The 13,421-nt window shown below is 41.4% G+C and overlaps 1 protein-coding gene across 2 annotated transcripts in view; it reads left to right on the forward strand.

The window, feature by feature from the left end:
- Nucleotides 1-219: 219 nt before the first annotated feature.
- Nucleotides 220-13,421, forward strand: part of RB1CC1 (RB1 inducible coiled-coil 1) — a 98,303-nt gene continuing 85,101 nt past the window's right edge. For both annotated transcript variants that reach the window (XM_041768476.1, XM_041768477.1), the window contains exon 1: nucleotides 220-554. The gene's annotated coding sequence lies outside the window, so the exon portion shown is untranslated. The remainder of the gene's footprint in view (nucleotides 555-13,421) is intronic.

Below are 13,421 nucleotides of genomic sequence, written 5' to 3' on the forward strand. Positions count from 1 at the left end.
CGCGCGGGCTCCGGGTCACCCGGGGACAGCCGAGGCGCAGCCAGGCCCATGGCGACTGTGGGCGGGGCCGCCCCCTTCCCGGCTGCCCGCCGACTTCCGGAGCTGCGCGCGCCTCCCCGCGCCGCCCGGGCCGCCCGGCGCGCCCCTCCGCCCCCCCCGCCCCCGCCCGCCGCCTCCCGGCATGCTCCGCGGAGGAAGGGACGGAGTCGACAATAACAAACCCCACCGCGGCGGCGTCCGCGGCCCTGCCGAGCCCTCGGCGCTGCCTTCGGGGTCCCGCGTGGCTCCGGCCCCTCGGCTCTGACCGGCCGCGGCCCCGTGACCCCCGGCCCCCGACCCAGAGCCGAGGGGCCTGAAGCTCACCCGTGAGCCCGGCCGCTCCCTCCCGCCCGAGTCTGGGGCCGTGGCCGGCACCCGGGGCGCCGGCGGTTGTGTCGGTTGGCGGGGCCGATGGGCGGTTGGTAGCCGCCGCCGAGGAGAAGGCGGCGGCAGAAGATGGTGCCAGGGGCTGCCGGCTGTGCTGCTGCCGCCGGCAGAGGAGGAGGCGCCGCCAGGTGAGTGCCGTCGCCGCCCGCGGCCCCTTCCCCCACCCGCGACCTCGGCCCCGAGCGCCGCCCGCGCAGGTGTGTGCGCCTCCGGCCGCGGCAGGTGTGGCCCCGCGGGGAGGCCCCCGGGCTGCGGGCGGGCGGGGCGGCTCCCCCCCGCCGGCGCCCCGGGCCGGCCGCGATTCGGCCTTCGGGGCGGCGCAGGGCCCGGGGAGCCGCATCCTCTGCCGTCGTCCCCGCGGCCGGGCTCAGCCCTGAGGCCGCCTCTGACCTGAGACACCGGAGAGTGGAACTGGGCCGGGGCCGAGGCCGAGCGCAGCGCGCGGCGGGAGGATCGCGGAGACGCCTTTGTCCAGACCCCGGAGTGCGACGGGTGTAAAGTTACTCGGAGCGATGACTCAGCCTCCGCCGGCCCCGCCGATGCGATCTGGGACGGGGCGTGTTTGCCGGTTTCACAACTTCCTTAGGAGAAGCCGAAGAAGAGGAGAAATGGCAGCTTTTGAGGGGGGTAGTGTCCTCCACCGCCTGGTGGGTGGATGCGCCAGGTGTGTAGTTGCGGTGTCGTGATCTCGTCTTTTCCATCGTGACTCTTTAAAGTGTGGTCATAGCACGAAGGGGGCGTGTGCCGGGATGCCAAGGAGGACTAAAGGGCTCTCCGCTGATGGAGTCATCACTGCAGGAATCTAAGCTGTAGGGGACAGTTTGCTTCCAGGTCACGGTAGGTACAGGTGCATGGAGCAGGGATCTGGGCCCTGGGAAAAGGTGCCTGCAGCTTCGCTGTATTGGTTTCTAGGTCTTTGTGTTGATGCTGCTTGCGTGATTGGCCCAAAGAATTGGGAAGTTAGGAACTTAGGAGGAGGCGACTTTTAAATAGGCACATCTATGTTTGACCAAGAATCACGTTATTATATTTCTTTCTATATTTGATACAAAGAGGTCTCTCCCATTCCCAGTACCGTGGGGGTTTTATTGTGGAGGTTATTTGGTTTATGAGCTAGGGGTGAGAAGATATTTTTTTGCTTTCTGTTTCTTTTTTTTTTTTTTAATTTTTATATATTTATGATAGTCTCACTCACACACACACACACACACACACAGAGAGAGAGGCAGAGACACAGGCAGAGGGAGAAGCAGGCTCCATGCACCGGGAGCCCGACGTGGGATTCGATACCGGGTCTCCAGGATCGCGCCCTGGGCCAAAGGCAGGCGCCAAACCGCTGCGCCACCCAGGGATCCCCCCCCCCCCCCAGACTACTTTTTAAAAGTAATTTTATTTTGTTGATTTTGAATCTTTTCATGTCAGTCAAATTTACGGTTAATTATTGACCAAGTTCTTTTGATGTTGGATGACTGGGTGAAGCAGTACTCTTGTCTCAAAGTTTTTCTGGCTCTTGCTAACAAATACAAGTTCAGGATGCGTGGCAGATTGACTTTTAGCAAATCAAATTCATAAGGTCCAAAAGGGCAGACGACACAAGACCTTTGTTTTTGAAAAGCCACACTTCTGAACCTAAATTTTTATTGTATTAGCCTGAGAAGAGCTTTTATTTGGCTTCTGATTTTGAGACTGTCTTTAAATCTTCATGCATTCATCAAATGTTCGAGCACCTGCTACAAGCTTTACTTTGCAGATATATGTGGCTTTTGTTTTTTAAAACAGGAATCGTGGGCAGCCCCGGTGGCGCAGCAGTTTAGCGCCACCTGCAGCCTGGGGTGTGATCCTGGAGACCCGGGGTCGGGTCCCACATCGGGCTCCCTGCATGGAGCCTGCTTCTCCCTCTGCCTGTGTCTCTGCCTCTCTCTCTTTCTCTCTCTCTCTGAATAAATAAATAAATCTTTAAAAAAAAATAAAAAATAAATAAAACAGGAATATTTAGTAAAATGTCCTTTTTTTTTTGCATAACACTCTTTTCTAATCCCAATTAAGCTTTTCATTTGTAGTATAGATAATAGTGGCTCAAGGAACTCAAGTGAAAATCTGGCAGTACCTCTCTATATACATTCATTCATACAGTTAATATTGACTTACACTGTTGGAGCATTATTGCAAGTTTGCAGTATTTGCAAGTTTGAAAGAAAGTTACTGAAAGGAGATTTGGGTTTTACGGAGTGTAGGGGGATATTTTAGAGGCATGATCTGACATGAATATAAGTCACATCACTTTTCCTTAAAAAGATGTCCTAGTCACCTCAACACGTGTTGGCTTGGGATTTATCATGTACCTACTCTGTGCTAGGTACTGGTCAAGAAATGATGGGAATTTGGCAGCAAACAAGCCAAATCCCCATACTCATTGGAGAAAAATATGGAGTAAAAGATACATGCTAGGAAGTGGAGGAAAAGCAGAAGAGAGGAGATGAGTATCAGGATTAGGGGATTGAAACTTCAGAAGTCCTCACTCTTTGGTAACTTTGGAATGAAGACCCAGGAAAAGTGAGAAAGCTAGCCGTGTGACTATCTGGGGCAAAAACATTCTTGGCAGCAGGAGTAGTAAACGGGAGGGCTCTGAGATGATTGGCATGTACAAGAAAAAATGGAAAGGGTACTGCAGGTGGACTAATAGCAACGAACGGGAGGGTACTCTGAGAATGGTAATAGTGAAGACTCTACAGATACTCAGGGGCCTGGGGTAATAGCACGGAAACAGTACCGTACTGTAACCATCCCGTCGCAAAAGCCACAGAGATTTGTTCCAGAAAACGCAGCAGCATGAAAGCTTTCTAGCATGAAAGGCTAGAAGGCAACTTGTACTACATTCAAGAAATGTTAAACCCCTGCAACACAGCTTTAGCTCCTGCAACATGAATGATGAACAAGAACTTTGTATGTAACCTTTGAATAAAAGATTGTAGGAAATTTTGAACCATGGGGAATTTTAAAGAAGATAAATTGCGAATGTTGGCTGCTTTGAGAGACTGGAATAGATAAAATGCTAGAGAAGCAGATTGTAGAGTGCTAGGTTGATGTTGTACTTACTGTTGTACATAAAAGTATGTAAATTTTAATTATCACATTTCTGATTTGTTTATTATTGTGGGCCTAATAAACCTAATTGCCTGTAAGAAGACCTCTGTGGTATGGTCCCTGAGAGGATGGCATTTCTTTCCATCCCTCAGTAAAGTTGAGGTCCTTTTAAATTACCTTTTCCTTACATGAGTGCTGTCATGCACCCTTTCTTTCATTGATTTGTTTCTTCTTTCATAGCTGTTTAGTGAGTACCCTGAGTATTATGAAATGACACCCCACCCTCTTTCCCACCTCCAAGATTTTGCTCTTTTGAATTCTAATAATCTATTGGCTTGTAATTATGATAAGGGATGAAAATAATTGCAATCTCTTTTCCATTTCTTTGTTACTGGTTTGGGACTATACACATAATTTTTTCCCTCATATTCTACATGTAGTGGATCAGCAGCTATCCAGAATATCTGTTAAAATATTAGTCAGATTAGTACCGTACTGTTAATATATCCATGCTTGTTTTAGCCATTGTATGCAAATTCCAGATGTGCACATCCTTTTTTTTTTTTTTTTGATGTTGCTATGGTGTTTACAGATAGTCTTTGTTTAATAGAACAAAGCTAATTCAATATTTGCTATATATAATTTTGGTTTCATTTTCAAACTATCATAAAATGAAGCGTAGAAATGTAACACTTTTGCTACAGACATATAATTATGTCCATATTAAAGAATTTAGAAAACCTGAATTCACTTTTAAAGGGAATGTCACAAGTTGGTATTGCCATCCCTTAAAAATTATACTGTGCACAGTCCTGGATGTTTTATTTTAATTGCTGACAAGAATACAGAAAAAAATGGATGTGGCTTCCATACGTGGCATAATTTAGAGGAAGAACTGTTATCTAGTAAATTTGACTGAATTTCATTTTAACTTTCTTTTTGGATTTCTGTTAAGCAGAAGTTACAAAGTGACATAGCATATATTAAAAAACATGTTTAAATACAATAATAATTACAAAGTGAATTAAGTTTTTTATGAGTGAGGCTAATTCAAAATGACATCTAGTGATATTCTGTATTGGGACTTCTGTTTTTTAGACTTACTAATATTACAAATTCAAATTATCTGCAAGTCATGCATTTTACATAATTTTTATGAATGGCAGGACAGCAAATGTGGAATACATTTATATGTATTGATGGAGATATTCCCACATTGTATTATTCAATTCAAACAAGCTGTATAGCATATGCATGATGTTCATCATCTCATTTTTATAAAACCAAACTGTTTGTATATACACATACTTTTTTTTTTTTGTATGAATAGGGGAAAAAGGCCCAGAAGCCATACTATTAAAAGTATTCCTGTTGTCTGTATTCTTTTGGTGCTATCTGTATATGAAGTTGCTTGTCTAGTTATAGCTTTGTTTAGGAGGCTCTGAACTTCTATGGAAAAGGTTCTCTTTGGGAGAATGTGAGGAAAATGGCTGACTTACTCTTTCTTTTTTTTTTTCCCCCCTTGGCAGAGAAAAAGGTAGGATCAGATAGAAATAATCTGATATGGAGGGTTCGAAGTCCCATTTTCAGTCCCCTGGGTAACCTAAGATTTTCCGCATGCGGTGAACATTATTTTCATTGGTGCAGCACGCAGTGACCCCTCAATGGAATCAAATTCTGCAATTTGCAGAATTACAAATCAGACAATTATTCCTAAGTCTTGTTCTTTCTCCATGAAACTTTTGGTCCAACGTATCTAGTTTGTCCAGATTTTGTGAATTCTACTAGACTTGAAAGCAACTTGTGGGAAATTGTAATTCCAACACCTAGCACAGTTTCTGGCTAATGTTGGATGTTTAACAAATTGAGAGTGAGTAATGACGTAAATGTATTCAGTTTGGGACTTCAGAAATTGAAGCCTTTTTCCTTTGTTTTCCCCATAAGGAAGCTAATTTTAAATTTTAAATAGTTGACAGTAAACTGGAATAGCTGACCTAATCATTATGGTGGCAGCCTCTCAAAGAGGAAATTGTAAATCTTCAGTTGATAAATTGGATAGTGTTTTATACATATATATATATATAAGGAGATGCTTTTATATTGCCACTCGCCCCCTCACTTGTAGCTGAATGTATCCCAAGAGTATCCAAGCAGGGCAAATGTCTTTTTATGATGTGAGATTTTTTTTTTTTCCTCTGATAATTTCTACTACCTTATGTAGCTAGTAAGAGCTCTGTAAATTCAGAGGGAAAAGAGTACTTGTGGGCCACCCACGGTTAGGGAAAACTTCCCAGTAGTGCTAATGAACCATGTTTTTGCACTGTACTTGGATGAGTAAAAATCAGATTAGCAGAAATTGGGGGAATTGTTTCCAGCAGGGCAATATAAAGTGAGAGAATATAAGTTTCATGTAGAAGTGTAGTTGGAAATATTTCTAGAAAGGTAAACTAGGGCTTAATTGTGAAGTCCATGAATGTCAGAGTTAAAGTTATAATCGCCACCATTTTTAGAGCTTTTATTATAGTCCTTGCGCTGGAAAGGAGTCCGAAATACATTCCGTCAAAGGTATCATTTCAGTTTATGGGTGGTCAACTGAAGTGCAAAGGTTATTTGAGCCTCATTGGGAGAGATGGGATTCACACAGAGGTAAATCTTGCTTCAAAGCCTGTACTTTTATTTTAATATTTGTGTAGCTTTAAGCCAGAGTTGGCAAATTCACACTCTTAAAGGAGAAGACATAATGAAATTCAGTGAAACTGTGAGGTACTGTACTTGAGGTCACAGGAGAGAGCTACAAGCTATAAGCTACAGAGGGTGGTAGGCCATGGATTTGTGTCTTGCTGTAGGCAACTGTGAGGATCTAGGAAAGGTTCTTGAGGGATGCAGCCTGGAGACAGTAGTTAATAACTGGTGTAACTGGTTCTAACTGCTCAGGAAGACTTGGAGCAAGATGGAGCCTTAAAGGCAGCAAGAAGGGTTTCCAGGCTCTAAAATAAGAGTTATGTCATTGGAAAATTAAGGATTGGATTCTAAAGGAAAAATGGATAGGCTTTTAGATGGAAATAACTGAAGTTGTGAACAATGGGAGAATGATAGCTTTTTTAACAAAAGAAGTTAGGGAATAGTTTCAAAGGAAAAGCACTGAATTAAAATGTGGATTTGTCAAGTTTGTGGTATCAGAAGCACGATAGCCTAATGGAGGATATTTAGCATCAGCTGAGTGCTAGTCCCGTGCCTGGGGGCAGAGACCTGGGTTCGTTAACCAACAGTAACTGACTTTTGTATTGCATTATCAGTTTGCATAACTCCTCAGTTTATCTGTAGGTTCTTTGCATTTTCACATCGACCCTGTGAGATTGGGAGTTTCTTTTTGTAATGAAAATAACAAGTTTAAGGGCGCTTGGCTGGCTCTGTCTCTGGACTCCTGGTGCTGTGAATTCGAGCCCCATGTTAGGTGTAGAGCTTACTTAAAAAATCTTACCAAACAAAAAAATAATAATAATTTAAGTTTGATCAGGTTAGTCTAAGTCACACAGTTGTTAGTGGGAATAGGACTTACATACAGCTCTTCTGATTCCAAATCTCATTTTCTTTTCACAGTTCTGTTTTCCCTCTTACATATATGTAAAGGTAACAGTTGGAGAACTAAATATGAGTGACCATGTAGGGAAGATAGTTGAATGGGAAGGCAAACCTACACTGGGATGGCAGATTGGGGGCTAGAATGGGAATAGTAGGTGGGGGTCATTGTCTTGTTCTTTTATTTAGTTGGACTGGCTCTTCAAGGTCAACATATTCAGGTTCTTTATTTCTTGGTGTTGCATAAAAAGTGTTGTCTTTTTTTCTTTTTCAAAATGGAAATAAGTATTTTTACCTCTGATTATAAATGTGATTTTTTTAAAGATTTTATTTATTTATTCATGAGAGACACAGAGAAAGAGACACAGGCAGAGGGAGAAGCAGGCTTCTCACAGGGAGCCTAATGTGGGACTCGATCCCAGGGTGCTGGGATCATGCCCTGAGCCAAAGACAGATGCTCAAACTCTGAGCCACCCAGGCATCCCTATAAATGTGATTTTTAAAGGAGACCAGGGAAAGTGAAAGTCCTGCATCCAGAAATAGCCGTTGTAACAAAATTGATGCTAAAAATTGTTCCAGAATTTTTTTTTAGGTTTTTATTTTACTTCTAGGTAGTTAACACGGTGTTATTAGTTTCAGGTGTAGTGACTCAGTGATTCTGTATATCATCTAGTGCTCATCATCATCATAAAGGTGCTAATTAATCCCCATCACCTATTTAACCTATCCCCCCAACTTCCTCCCCTCTGTTAACCATCAGTTCTATATAGTTAAAAAGTTTGTTTTTGGTTTTCATCTCTTTTTTCCACCTCTTATTTCATTTGTTTCTTAAATTCCGCAGATCAGTGAAATCCTATGGTATTTTTCTCTGACTTATATCACTTAGCGTTATACTCTCCAGCTCTGTCCATGTCGTTGCAAATGGCAAGATTTCATTCTTCATGACTGAATAATATTCTTTCTTGTGGGGAATGTGTGTGTGATACATCGTATCTTTATCCTTTCATCAGTTGATGGACACTTGGACTGCTTCCATAATTCTCTATTGTAAATAATGCTGCTGTAAACATAGGAGTGCATCCATCCCTTTGAATTAGTGTTTTTATATTTTGACGGTAAATACCCAGTGGTGTAATTGCTGAATCATAGGGTAGTTCTGTTTTTAACTTTTTGAGGAACCTCCATGCTGTTTTCCATAGTGCCTGCACCAATTTGCAGGAGTGTTCATTTTTCTCCACATCCTTGTTAACACTGGTTTCTTCTGCTTTTCATTTTCGCCACCCTGACAGGTGGGAGGTATGATCTCATTGCAATTTTGATTTTCATTTCTCTGATAAGTAATGATGAACATCTTTTCGTGTGTCTGTTGGCCATTTGAATACCTTCTTTGGAGAAATTTTTGTTCATGTCTTCTTGTTTTTTGTTTTCTTTGTGTTGGGTTTTTTTATAAGTTCTTTATATAGTTGGAATATTAATCCTTTATCAGATATGTCATTTGCAAATATTTTCCATGCAATAGGTTGTCTTGTAGTTTTGTTGATTGTCTCCTTACTTGTGCTTTTGTTTTCTTTGCCTCAGGAGAAATAGCTAGAAAAAATTGCTGCAGTCCAGACTTCTTTAATGCTTTTGTGTACATGTACTCCTTCACCATTAGTTAATAAAATAACAATAAAATCCACAAACTGAATCACATGATATATACTATAACTTGCTTTTCCTACTAAGTAATAAATGTATCACTAATCAGTATGTAAAGAGCTACCATTTTAAATGTCTAAATAATACATAGCTGTACCGTAATTTGACAAATCAAGATTGATAGCTTTCTGATTTTTCATTGTTAAAAATAAAAATTCATTGGGTATATACCTTTGTACATTTGTCTGTTTATTTGCTTCCAATATTTTCAGAGGTAGGTGGTGGTTTGTACATTTTAATTTATACAATTTAAATTTTGATACATATTGCCAGATTAAATCTCTATTGTACCAATTTCTGTTCTTGTCAAAACTGGCAGTGTGCTCATTGTGAGATATCAATCAACACTGTTTCTTCTGGTCATCAGAAGTAACCTAAAGGGTAAAAAACTGATGACATTTCAGTAGAATTAATCTTTCTGCATGCTGTAGATAGCCATTTGTCATAGTACTGTTGCATGAACAATTTATCCTTTCCCCCAATTTGAAATTCTGTTATTGTTTATATGAAGATATATTTGAATCTATTGTTCCATAAGTTATCTATTAATGGGCCAGAATCACAGGTTTAATAGCTGTTAGACTATGTTTGACATGTTTTGATAAATGCTCTTTCCTACAGGGTCTCTGTCTCTCTCTCCCCGCGTGTATAGAGGTAGATACGTATACAGGTGTATATATATATAATGGAGACTTAATAGTTATTGTCTCAATGGACAGAAACTAAAGACACTGTTTAGGCAAGGGGGGCCACATAATAATTTTAAGAAAATCTATATCAGGGCGCCTGGGTGGCTCAGTGGTTGAGCATCTGCCTTTGGTTTAGGTCGTGATCCCGGGGTCCTGGGATCGAGTACCTTCTTGGGCCCCTGCATGGAGCCTGCTTCTCCCTCTGCCTCTCTCTGTGTCTTTCATGAATAAATAAATAAAACCTTTTTAAAAAAAGGAAAGAAAAAATATTGTCAATTATTTACTTGTCTATTGCTTTTAATTTAAAACTGGGTTAGGGTAGCCCAGGTGGCTCAGTGGTTTAGGGCGCCCTTCAGTCCAGGGCCTGATCCTGGAGACCCGGGATCAAGTCCTATGTGGGGCTCCCAGCATGGAGCCTGCTTCTCCCTCTGCCTGTGTCTCTGCCTCTCTCTCTCTCTCTCTCTCATGAATAAATAAAAAAAAATAAATAAAAAACTGGGTTAGCTTGAGTCATATTTATGATTTCATTTTATAAAAATTAATTTTTATAGAAAATGAGTATGGGGCAGATTTTAGCAAATCTTGACTTTGGTAGAAAGTAATACTGGATTATGTACTAGGCTGAAATTTTATGTGCATAAAGTTAATTTGTAACTCAGCAGCAGTTGACTTAAATGCTGGCAGTTTACCATTGTGTGTAAGAATATAGTTCTTAGATCATTTAGATGCAATCCACTTAGAAGTTTGATAGATTTTATGTAGGTCAGGGGAAAGTGTGCTTAATGAGCAATCCCAACTTCGTAAATTGATAAAAGAGTTAACACTTCTTAATGTTTGATTTCTTCAAGGAGATTAGTGATTTGCTAAGCTTATCTTCTTAAATTTTAGCAAATGTGATTGAGGAGGGTAAATCATTGGTTTCTAGCAGGAACTCAATTTTGCATATCCTTTTTTGGTATTTTTTGGAATGACACCTCCTTTACATGGACTCATGCTCCTTTCTTCTCAGTACAACTTTTGCATACCTCTATTGTATGTACCACATTGTATTGTCATTCATTTTATGTGATTAAGCTTTTTTTTAAGATTTTATTTATATACTTATTCATGAGAGAGACACAGAGAGGGGCACAGATGTAGGCAGAGGGAGAAGCAGGCACCTTGCAGGGGGAGCTGGACGTGGGACTCCATTCCCCGCCCCCCACCCCCCACCCCCAGCTCCAGGATCAGGCCCTGGGCTGAAGGGGGCGCTAAACTGCTAAACTGCTGAGCCACCTGGGCTGCCCTGTGATTAAGCTTTTTTTTCTTTTTTTAAATTTTTTAAAATTTGGGATCCCTGGGTGGCTCAGCGGTGTAGCGCCTGCCTTTGGCCCAGGGCGTGATCCTGGAGACCCAGGATCGAATCCCACGTCGGGCTCCCGGTGCATGGAGCCTGCTTCTCCCTCTGCCTGTGTCTCGGCCTCTCTCTTTCTCTCTCTCTCACTGTGTGCCTATCATAAAAAATAAAAAAAAATTAAAAAAAATAAATAAATTTTTTATAATTTATTTATGATAGTCTCAGAGAGAGAGAGAGAGAGAGAGGCAGAGACACAGGCAGAGGGAGAACCAGGCTCCATGCACCGGGAGCCCAACGTGGGATTCGATCCCGGGTCTCCAGGATCGCGCCCTGGGCCAAAGGCAGGCGCCAAACCGCTGCGCCACCCAGGGATCCCCTGTGATTGAGCTTTTTAAAGGGAGAGAGCATATACTTCTTTTTTTTTTTAATCTTTAGAAACTGGCACATCAAGTAAGTTAGAACGGAATTTAATGTGAATCTGACATTTTATAAAAACTTGGAGGAATTAGCCAGTGTGCCCTTCTCAGTTTTTTTTAGGTCAAGAAACTGAGATTTGGTGAAATAAGGCTCTCGTGTCACAGAAGGAAAGACGTGAATCTAGGGCTAAAACCCAGATCTATCTTCTGTTCCAGTATTTTTTCAGGATGAGTTCTGTTCGTTTTCATGATGCCCAAAGATGTGCTTGGTTATTAATGCCTAATGCCCCTTTTGCTTAAGATTTTAACAATTATATACCAAGGAGTGAATTCAGCTTTGTTGGGCCATCTTACTTTGATAGCAATCATAGAGGATATATAGTACATTCTTACAAAATATTCCTGTGGATTCTCTTTGAGCCATTTGTATTTGTTTTTCACAGTTGTGGTTCTTGCACTAGTCCTTCTCCATAGCCTTGGCCTCATTCATTGATTATCTAATGTCTTGGTAGTGGGTTAGGTACTGTGGTGTCTTGAAGAGAGGTGGAAAGCATGGCCAATTTTTCTCTACCTGTTTACAGTATGGTTTGGGGGAATGTAAGGCATTTCACCTGTGGGGAAAAATATAGAGAAAGACATTTTTATGTTCTGGATACAAACACTATTTGATTAGTTGAAACTTAAAGTTCTGGGCTCTAAGTGCTTTAGGTACACTGTTGACAGCCAGTAGATTGGTGAAGACTTTATGATAAGGTGTTTGTGACTTCATGGTTATAAAATAGAGACAATGAAATGACATGAGTAAGGCAAGACTTATTATCTCTCTCAGGCTTATGATTTCATCAAGAGATCAGTTTAAATGGTATGGAGTTTCATGTAATGAGGCACAGGCACAGAAAGACAATATTGGATATTTACTCCAAAAAATTTAGACAGTTGAGTAGATGGTATGAAGCATTTTCAGTTGGGGAGAGTTAAAGTGACATTAAAATAAGACCTCTAACATTTTTTGTTGGTAGTGTTCCCCAGGGTGGATTGATTTGAAATGAAATCTACTGAGTAGAGGAGCTCAGTTAGTTTGTTGTCAGAGCTTGGATACACAGTAGTAAGCTCTGAATTAGATAGCTTAATTGGGAGTAAGTAGAAGAGAGTGGTATGCAGACCAAAGGGTACTTACTATATATATGACGTCAGAGTTGATTACCATTGGTGAATCCCGGTCAGCAGGAGAAACTCTGGAGATGTTTAAGGTAGAGAAGATTATTATCTTTCTTTTTTAATTAAAGAGGCTTGGGATACCTTGGCTCTAAGGAAACTACCAAAATTTAGCAAGTTGGATGAGGTCTTTCTCAGTTAACTACTTGAGGTCTGTTTCGTTGATCACTTACCGCTAGTAGTATTCTAACAATATGTCTACTTGTGAGAGCCTACTCACTCAGTAGGTGTTCTTGAGCACTTTTTATGTTGCAAGAGTTACTTCCTGTTCCTAGGTAACATTTTGGACTATGTAATGTGCAGTTGGTATTGTACTAAATATTAAGCTCTTTGCATAGGTAATTTTACTTGTTTTCCACAAAGCTTTATTTATTTATTTATTTTATTTTTTTTTATTATTATTTATTTATGAGAGTCATACAGAGAGAGAGAGAGAGGCAGAGACATAGGTAGAGGGAGAAGCAGGCTCCATGCACCGGGAGCCTGACGTGGGATTCGATCCCGGGTCTCCAGGATCGCGTCCTGGGCCAAAGGCAGGCGCCAAACCGCTGCGCCACCCAGGGATCCCTCCACAAAGCTTTATGAGATAGGTATTACGAACATTCCCATTTTATACATTACCAAATGGAAATCTTGATGTATAGGAATGAGGAAGTTTTTTTAACTACAGATTTTTAGTTGATAAAGTCATGTGGCTCATGGATTGTCTAGAGAAGATATAATTAAATAAAACTTCATAACTGACTTAAATTACAGTCTTTATGGAAGCCATTTTTATTTATTTGTTTATTTATTTATTTATTTATTTATTTTTAAAAGATTTTGTTCATGAGAGACACAGAGAAAGAAAGAGAGAGAGAGAGAGAGAGAGAGAGGCAGAGACACCGGCAGACGGAAAAGCAGGCTCCATGCAGGGAGCCCGATGGGGCACTCGATCCCGGGTCTCCAGGATCACATTCTGGGTGTTTTATATTTTAA

This window comes from Vulpes lagopus, chromosome 9 (genome assembly GCF_018345385.1).
Source record: "Vulpes lagopus strain Blue_001 chromosome 9, ASM1834538v1, whole genome shotgun sequence".
Classification (NCBI taxonomy): domain Eukaryota; kingdom Metazoa; phylum Chordata; class Mammalia; order Carnivora; family Canidae; genus Vulpes; species Vulpes lagopus.